Below are 7,660 nucleotides of genomic sequence, written 5' to 3' on the forward strand. Positions count from 1 at the left end.
TGGTCGAGCGCAACTTCACCGCAAGACTTTGCGTTGATCGTACTTGCAAACATTCATCCAAGAAGAATCACCGCAACTTGGTCAGCGTAACATGGTGGTCGCATCTAGGTGAAAGGACAATTAAGATCGATGGGACAGAAAGCTGACGGCAGTCGGATCCAAATTAAGTTGAAAATTATCCGGCGCATCAGTCAGGAATTAAAGCTATCCCATCTGTACAACCGGGAGAGAGAAGCTGTCTTTCACCTTTGATGCCCTATAAATACCAAGTACATTCTTCAGAGAAGGGGTTAAGCAGTCGATTACTTCATCACTATTACAAGTTCACGCCTCTGTTCATAGTTTTCTTTTCCATTTTACGGCGGAGCAAGAGAAGAGTGGTGATGCCGGAGACCGTCCAGGGCAACTAGAGAGAGAACCTTGGGGCGTAAGAGTAGAGAGCGGGCCGACTCTCGCAAAAGCGAGATTATCTTTAGAGTACGAGTAGAAACAGTGTAACGCCTGGCAGCAAGAAATTGCTTCAGGCTCTTTACTATACTTGCATTGTTATTCTGTACTTCATCTTATATCTATTCAATGGAAGTTCTATTTCTACATCTGTTCACTCTCTTAATACGCATGAGTAGCTAAACTAGTTGAATGGGTTGAGAAAAACTAAGCTAACATGATCTAGGAAGTTCATTGCTTGCGATTGTCTTGTTTTATGCTGTACAAAATACCCCTTTAGAGTTACTCAAGAGAAAATCTAAAGATAGAACCTAATGTCTCGAGAGAGCTAGGTTAGAATCTGGACTCGAAAGATCAAGATTAGGCTTCCATAAACAAGAGAAGGGACTTAGAGATAAGCTCTATTTGTCAACATGCATCGCATGCTTCCTAGGAATAGGAATGATATTATGTGGTCACATATTTGTGTGAATGTCATGATGTTATCGCATAAATAGGGATAGATGTTTATGTGTAAACCTTGTAGACTTATTGCATATTTATCGCATGCGTTCTAGCCTTAGAAGCCGTGACATTCACGCCGAGAAGTGGTTTACTATTGTATGCATATTGCATGATCGCAAAGCATGAACACATCCTAGGGAGTGTTAGCCGAAACCTTTCTCAACCCGTTCACCATATATTCATCGTATTTCCTGTTTACCAACTCTTTTCAAACTCTGCCACATTCGTTATTTACTTTTTTCATCAACGCAACAACACACCTAAAACTTATTATTTACTTGGTTACCACAAAGTTTTCATAAATATTACCAACGTAACTATTTTCACAAGTCCCTGTGTTCGACCCTGGACTTACTAGGAAACTCAGAGGAATTTACACTTGGATTCCACTGGGAAACTTGAGTGCACAACGTAATTCATCAACACATACCATCCATAATTCCACTTCAATAAAATTAAGGATCAAGTTTTTGGCGCCGTTGCCGGGGACTTCGACAAAATAGTTGTTAACGATAATTTTTGTGAATTCTTTATTGAACTCTCAATCTCTATCGAACTACGACCCGAAAATTGAGAGAACATTTCGAAGGAGACTAAGAGACCGCCAACAGCAACCACAATCCGACAAAGAAGAGATGGCGGAGCAGCTTGGAAATGAAGCACCAAACAACAACAATGTCATGGCAAATCCGATTCTGTTGGCAAATGATCGCAATAAGCCCATTAGGGACTATGCATCGCCAAACCTCCATGATTTCTCTCCGGGAATCATGAGGCCTACCTTAGACGGAAGCAGATTTGAAATAAAACCAGAGATGCTGCAAATGATCCAGGCTACAGGTCAATTTGGAGGAAGGTGTGGCGAGGATCCGCATGCCCACCTCCAAAGGTTTATTGAAATCTGCAATACTTTTGTATTCCCGAACATCTCTGCTGAGGAAGTTCGACTAACATTGTTCCCATTTCTCTCTATGATCAGGCTAAGAAATGGGTTTATTTGCTCGAACCAGGAGAGATCACTTCTTGGGAGCAGGTAGTGGAAAAATTTATGAAAAAGTATTTTCTACCTACCGAGAATGCCAGACGAAGAGAGATTATCACTAATTTTGAACAAGATATGGACGAATCGCTCAATGATGCTTGGGCGAGGTTTAAAAGGTTGGTCCGAGATTGTCCGCATAATGGGCTGCCAGACTGCCTGCAAATGGAAATTTTCTATCACGGCTTGAATCTTGCTTCGCAGACCGCTGCCAATGCGGTAGCAGCTGGTGGTCTACTTGACAATACTTACGATAAGGCGAAGAATATCCTAGACCGCATCTCCAAGAATCATGAAGACTGGAGGGAGAGTGACTAGAGATTAAGACTCAAAGATTCCAATGCAAATAACAGTGCTATTGTTTCGTTGCAAAACCAAATGACCGCAATGATGAATTTGATTCAAAGAATGGCGATCAACAGCCCAACACCACAAGGTGGGCAAATCAACACAATAAGTCAAAACACCGCAAGGTGTGCGACTTGCGATGATAGGCATGCGATGGAGGATTGCCCGCAAAATCCATTGTCTGTATATTTTGTAAAGAATAACCCCTTTTTAAACACTCACATCCCCGGGTGGAAAAACCACCCCAATTTTGCTTGGAAGAATCAACAACAAAATTTTCAATCCGTGATGCAAAAAGAAGGGCCACCAGGATTCTTTCAATGCAGCAATGGTCAACAGAGCAACCAAGCGAGTAGCTCACAACAACCACCACAATCTTCTTCTCTAGAAAGCCTATTGAAGCAATATATAGAGAAAAACGAGACAGTGCTTCAAAGTCAGGATACGTCCATCCGCAACCTTGAATTGCAAATGGGCCAGATTGCGAATGAGCTCAAAAGTAGACCGCAAGGAACGTTGCCAAGTTCAACCGAGCTTCCATGCAACCCAGAGGGAATCAGGAAAGGAGCAATGTCAGGTTATGACATTGTGCAGTGGAAAGATTATGGAAGGAGAAAAGAAAAAACATAATAAATCAACTTCCATCACAGCTGAGCCTGAGATTGCGGCAACGTAAGAAGAAGAAAAAGAAAATGAAGCAGTAGAACCTAAGATTGCGTCAACCTCAAAGTCAAATGAAACGGGAACCGTGAAAGTTCAGTTACCACCCTCCCCTCAAAGGCTAAAGAAAAAGAAAAACGAAAAGCTACAATACCAACGCTTCTTGTCTATGTTAAAACAATTACATGTTAACATCCCTTTTAGTGAAGCGATTGAGGAAATGCCTGCCTATGCCAAGTTTCTGAAGGACATGATAACTAAGAAGAAAGGCGCTAGAAAATTTGCCACGGTGGCACTAACGCAAAGTTCCAAATCTATTATCCCACCGAAGATTAGCGATCCTGGGAGCTTCACTATTCCTTGCTCCATAGGAGGACTCTATATTGAGCAAGCCCTGTGTGACTTGGGGGCCAGCATAAATTTGATGCCGCTGTCAATCTTTTGACAATTAAATGTGGGGCAACTTGTGGACACATCCGTGACTCTCAAATTGGTTGATAGATCTCTAGTTCATCCAGAGGGTAAGGTGAATGATGTACTGATCACGATTGATAAATTCATTTTGCCAGCTGACTTCATCATCCTAGATTATGAGGCCGACAAGGATGTACCCATCATTTTGGGGCGACCTTTTCTATCAACGGGTCGCGCTCAAATTGATGTGCACAAGGGAGAAATCACTTTGAGCATAAACGGACGGAAGCTCAAATTTAATATAATTCGTGCCATGAAATTTCCTGATGAGGACGACCTGCAAGATTCTGAAGAGGACCTGAAATTGATTGAAGAAGAATAGTCTGATGAAAAGTGTGAAGAAGAGGATGCCAACGCATCTGTAGCTGCCTGCAATGCAATTGTAGCAAAAACAAACAAAGAAGAAGGATCGATCGCAACGCAAGAAGAAGAGCCGAAGGAAGAAAGAAAAATAATGCAACCTTCTCTCGTGGAACCACCAGCACTTGAACTAAAAACCCTACAACCACATTTGAAGTACGCATTTTTGGGGCAGAATGAGAAGCTGTCAGTGATAATTTCCTCTGCGCTCAACGAAGATCAAGAGAATGCGTTGATGAGCATTCTCAAGAAGCATGTACGAGCAATCGGCTGGACGCTCGCTGACATCAGAGGAATTAGCCCCGCGTACTAACATGCACCAAATTCGTCTCGAGGACAACCACAAAGTAACTATTGAAAATCAATGCAGACTTAACCCTGCGATGAAGAAGGTCATCAAAAAGGAGATTATCAAGTGGTACGCAGGCATTATCTATCCCATTGTAGATAGCACGTGGGTCAGCCCAGTGCAATGTGTGCCGAAGAAGGGCGGAATGACGGTAGTCCCTAATGAGAACAATGATTAATACCGCAAATAACCATCACTGCATGGTGCATATGTATAGACTACCACAAATTGAATGCGACCATAAAGAAAGATCACTTCCCTCTGCCATTCATTGATCAAATGCTAGACAGACTAGCAGGGAATGATTTTTACTGCTTCTTAGATGGATATTCCGGGTACAATCAAATCATGATAGCTACTGAAGACCAAGACAAGACCACATTCACCTGCCCATATGGGACATTTGCTTTTTGCCGCATGCCGTTTGGCCTCTGCAATGCACCGACACGTTCCAGAGGTGCATGATGGTGATCTTTTTAGACTATCTCGAGGACTCAGTAAAAATATTTATGGATGACTTCTCCGTTTATGGGAACACATATGAAGTCTGCTTAGCCAATTTGGAGAAAATTCTGAAGAGATGTGAAGAGACGAACCTGGTGTTCAACTGGGAAAAATGTCACTTCATGGTAAAAGAAGGTATAGTGTTGGGACATAAGGTTTCCCGAGAAGGATTGGAGGTGGACAAAGCAAAGATCGACGCAATTGAAAAGCTTCCACCTCCAACCAACGTGAAGGATGTACGAAGCTTCTTGGGGCACGCTGGATTTTACAAACGATTCGTCAAGGACTTTTCCCAAATAGCAAGACCACTGAGTCCGTTGTTAGAGGCGGACAGAAATTTTGAATTTGACAATAATTGCCTCAACGCATTCCAAATTTTAAAAGACGCGCTGATTACTGCACCCGTCTTGATTGCACCGGATTGGACACTGCCGTTTTGAAATCATGTGCGATGCAAGCGGGAATGCGATGGGAGCTGCACTAGTGCAAAAGAAGAAAACTATTTTGCACCCCATCGCATATGCGAGTAAAACTTTGAACCCTACTCAAATCAATTATACCACCACTGAAAAAGAGATCCTGGCTATGATTTTTGCGTTGGAAAAATTCCAGGCATATTTATTGGGAACTAAGGTACTCATTCACACTAATCACTCGGCAATCAAATATTTGATGACAAAGAAGGACGCAAAGACGATATTGATCAGATGGGTTCTCCTCTTTCAAGAATTTGATATCGAGATAATTGATCGGAAGGGGACAGAGAATCAAGTTGCGGATCACTTGTCCAGACTTGAAAATCCCGAGGTTGACCGCAATGAATCTGAAGTGAGTGTCATGTTTCCGGACAAGTAGTTGTTTCACATAGAAGAACTTCCCTGGTATGCGGACATCGTCAATTATTTGGTTTGTGAACAATTTCCTGAATATTACACCTACCATCAACGAAAGAAGCTCAAGAATGAATGCAAACACTATTATTGGGATGAGCCGAATCTGTATAAAAGAGGTGCAGACCAAATCATTCGATTATGCATACCAAATGCTGCTCAACAATGCATATTGCCACAATGCCACGATTCGCCATATGGAGGGCACTTTGGGGGATAACGTACTGCAGCCAAAGTTTTACAAAGTGGATTCTTCTGGCCTTCATTATTTAAGGATGTTGCTGACTACACAATGAAATGTGATCGGTGTCAACACACCGGATGCCAATGAATACCATCTTGGAGCTGGAACTATTTGACGTATGGGGGATTGATTTCATGGGACCATTCCCTCCTTCAAATGGTAAACACTATATTTTATTAGCCGTTGACTATGTTTTCAAGTGGGTAGAGGCAATTGCATGTGCCGCAAGTGATGCGGCAGTAGTCTCCCAGTTCCTGAAGAACATATTTTTACTCGTTTTGGCACTCTTCGTGCCATCATAAGTGATGAAGAATCACACTTTGTCAACCACAATATAAAGGAGCTGCTGCGCAAGTACAATATCCTCCACAAAGTGGCTACCGCATACCATTCGCAAACAAATGGCCAAGCTGAAGTGTCCAATCGTGAAATTAAATTGATACTTAAGAAGGTAGTCAAACCTTCGCGGAAGGATTGGGCAATGAAGCTTGATGATGCATTATGGGCATACCGGACCACATTTAAAACACCTATAGGTATATCCCCTTATGCGTTGGTATTCGGCAAGGCGTGTCACTTACCTTTGGAGCTGGAATATAAAGCATTGTGGGCGGTCAAGAAACTGAATTTCGATTTAAAGAAAGCAGGGGAAGCGTGGAAAATGCAACTGGTCGAGCTAGAAGAATGGAGGAACAACGCATATGAAAATGCGAAAATTTATAAAGAGCGCACCAAGCGCTCGCATGATCAACACATATGCAGTAAGAACCTCCAAGTCGGATAGAAAGTCTTACTTTTCAATTCACATCTGCGACTCTTCCAGGGAAAGCTAAAGTCTCGTTGGTCCAAACCATTCATAATTCGACAAGTACTTCCGCATGGCGCAGTGGAATTATCAAATGACGACGAACCAACACATTCAAAGTCAATAGGAAGCGAGTAAAGGCATACCATGGATAAGACTGGCATCGCCAAGTCGACTCTATGGAACTAAGAAACTTTGAATGAAGAAGGAAGTAGGTGGTCCCTGCGTTATCAAATGATCGTAACTTATCAGGGACGCAAGTTTTGGAAAACCTCAAGTCTTCAACTCTTTTCTCCACTACTCAGAATTTTCACTATCTTTTCAATTCAGAATGATCCTTACTTTACTATCTTTTCAATTTTCACTATTTCTACAAAAAAAAAAAAAAAAAAAAAATTGCGATAACGATTTTATTTGGTTTAAAATAATTTGACCCTCTCTTTGCTTTTTCTTACAATGATCGAGGCACTGGATTGCGGAAATGTTACGGGAAGCAATACTTATCTTATTCCATCACCTCAACCCAACGAAGAATGATCGTTGCAAGATGGATGCGTCAATACAATGCAGGTGACAACACTAAATTTGGGGGTATACTCTTCCTTATCCTTACTTCAGATTTTGTGCTATCACATTGCATATTACTTTTCAAATTTTTATCACCACATCCTCCTTGATTACCACAATCATATCACAAGTAGATAACTTTAGTAGGTTACCGTATGTTGTTCTTTGCCAAGTATGATTTCAATGATGATAAATATACTTTTATTTCTTTCGTATACACTAGAGTCAACTTAAATCTTAAGATAGTTACCTCATGAAATATTTCTAGAAGTTAGGGGTTTGCTAGCTTTCTTTCAAACTTCCTTTACAAAGCATTCTTTGACTATCGCATGACTTATTTTAATCTTTTGGCAATGAGGACATTACCGCATTTTAAATTTGGGGGTGGGGTATTTGTTTCCGACCTAACTTGCTAAAAAAAATAAAAAATAAAAAAATAAAAAAGAAAGAAAAAAATTTGAGAATAGCA

General features: G+C 41.3%; 1 non-coding gene across 1 annotated transcript; it reads right to left on the reverse strand.

Annotated features, from left to right (window-relative positions):
• Positions 1–2,032: 2,032 nt before the first annotated feature.
• LOC150036988 (small nucleolar RNA R71) lies at positions 2,033–2,139 on the reverse strand. The gene has a single exon (XR_016528859.1). It is a non-coding gene; the product is annotated as a small nucleolar RNA R71 (small nucleolar RNA).
• Between the last annotated feature and the right edge of the window lie 5,521 nt (positions 2,140–7,660).

This window comes from Benincasa hispida, chromosome 3 (assembly GCF_027475165.1).
Source record: "Benincasa hispida cultivar pf3 chromosome 3, pf3_genome.v1.1, whole genome shotgun sequence".
NCBI lineage: Eukaryota > Viridiplantae > Streptophyta > Magnoliopsida > Cucurbitales > Cucurbitaceae > Benincasa > Benincasa hispida.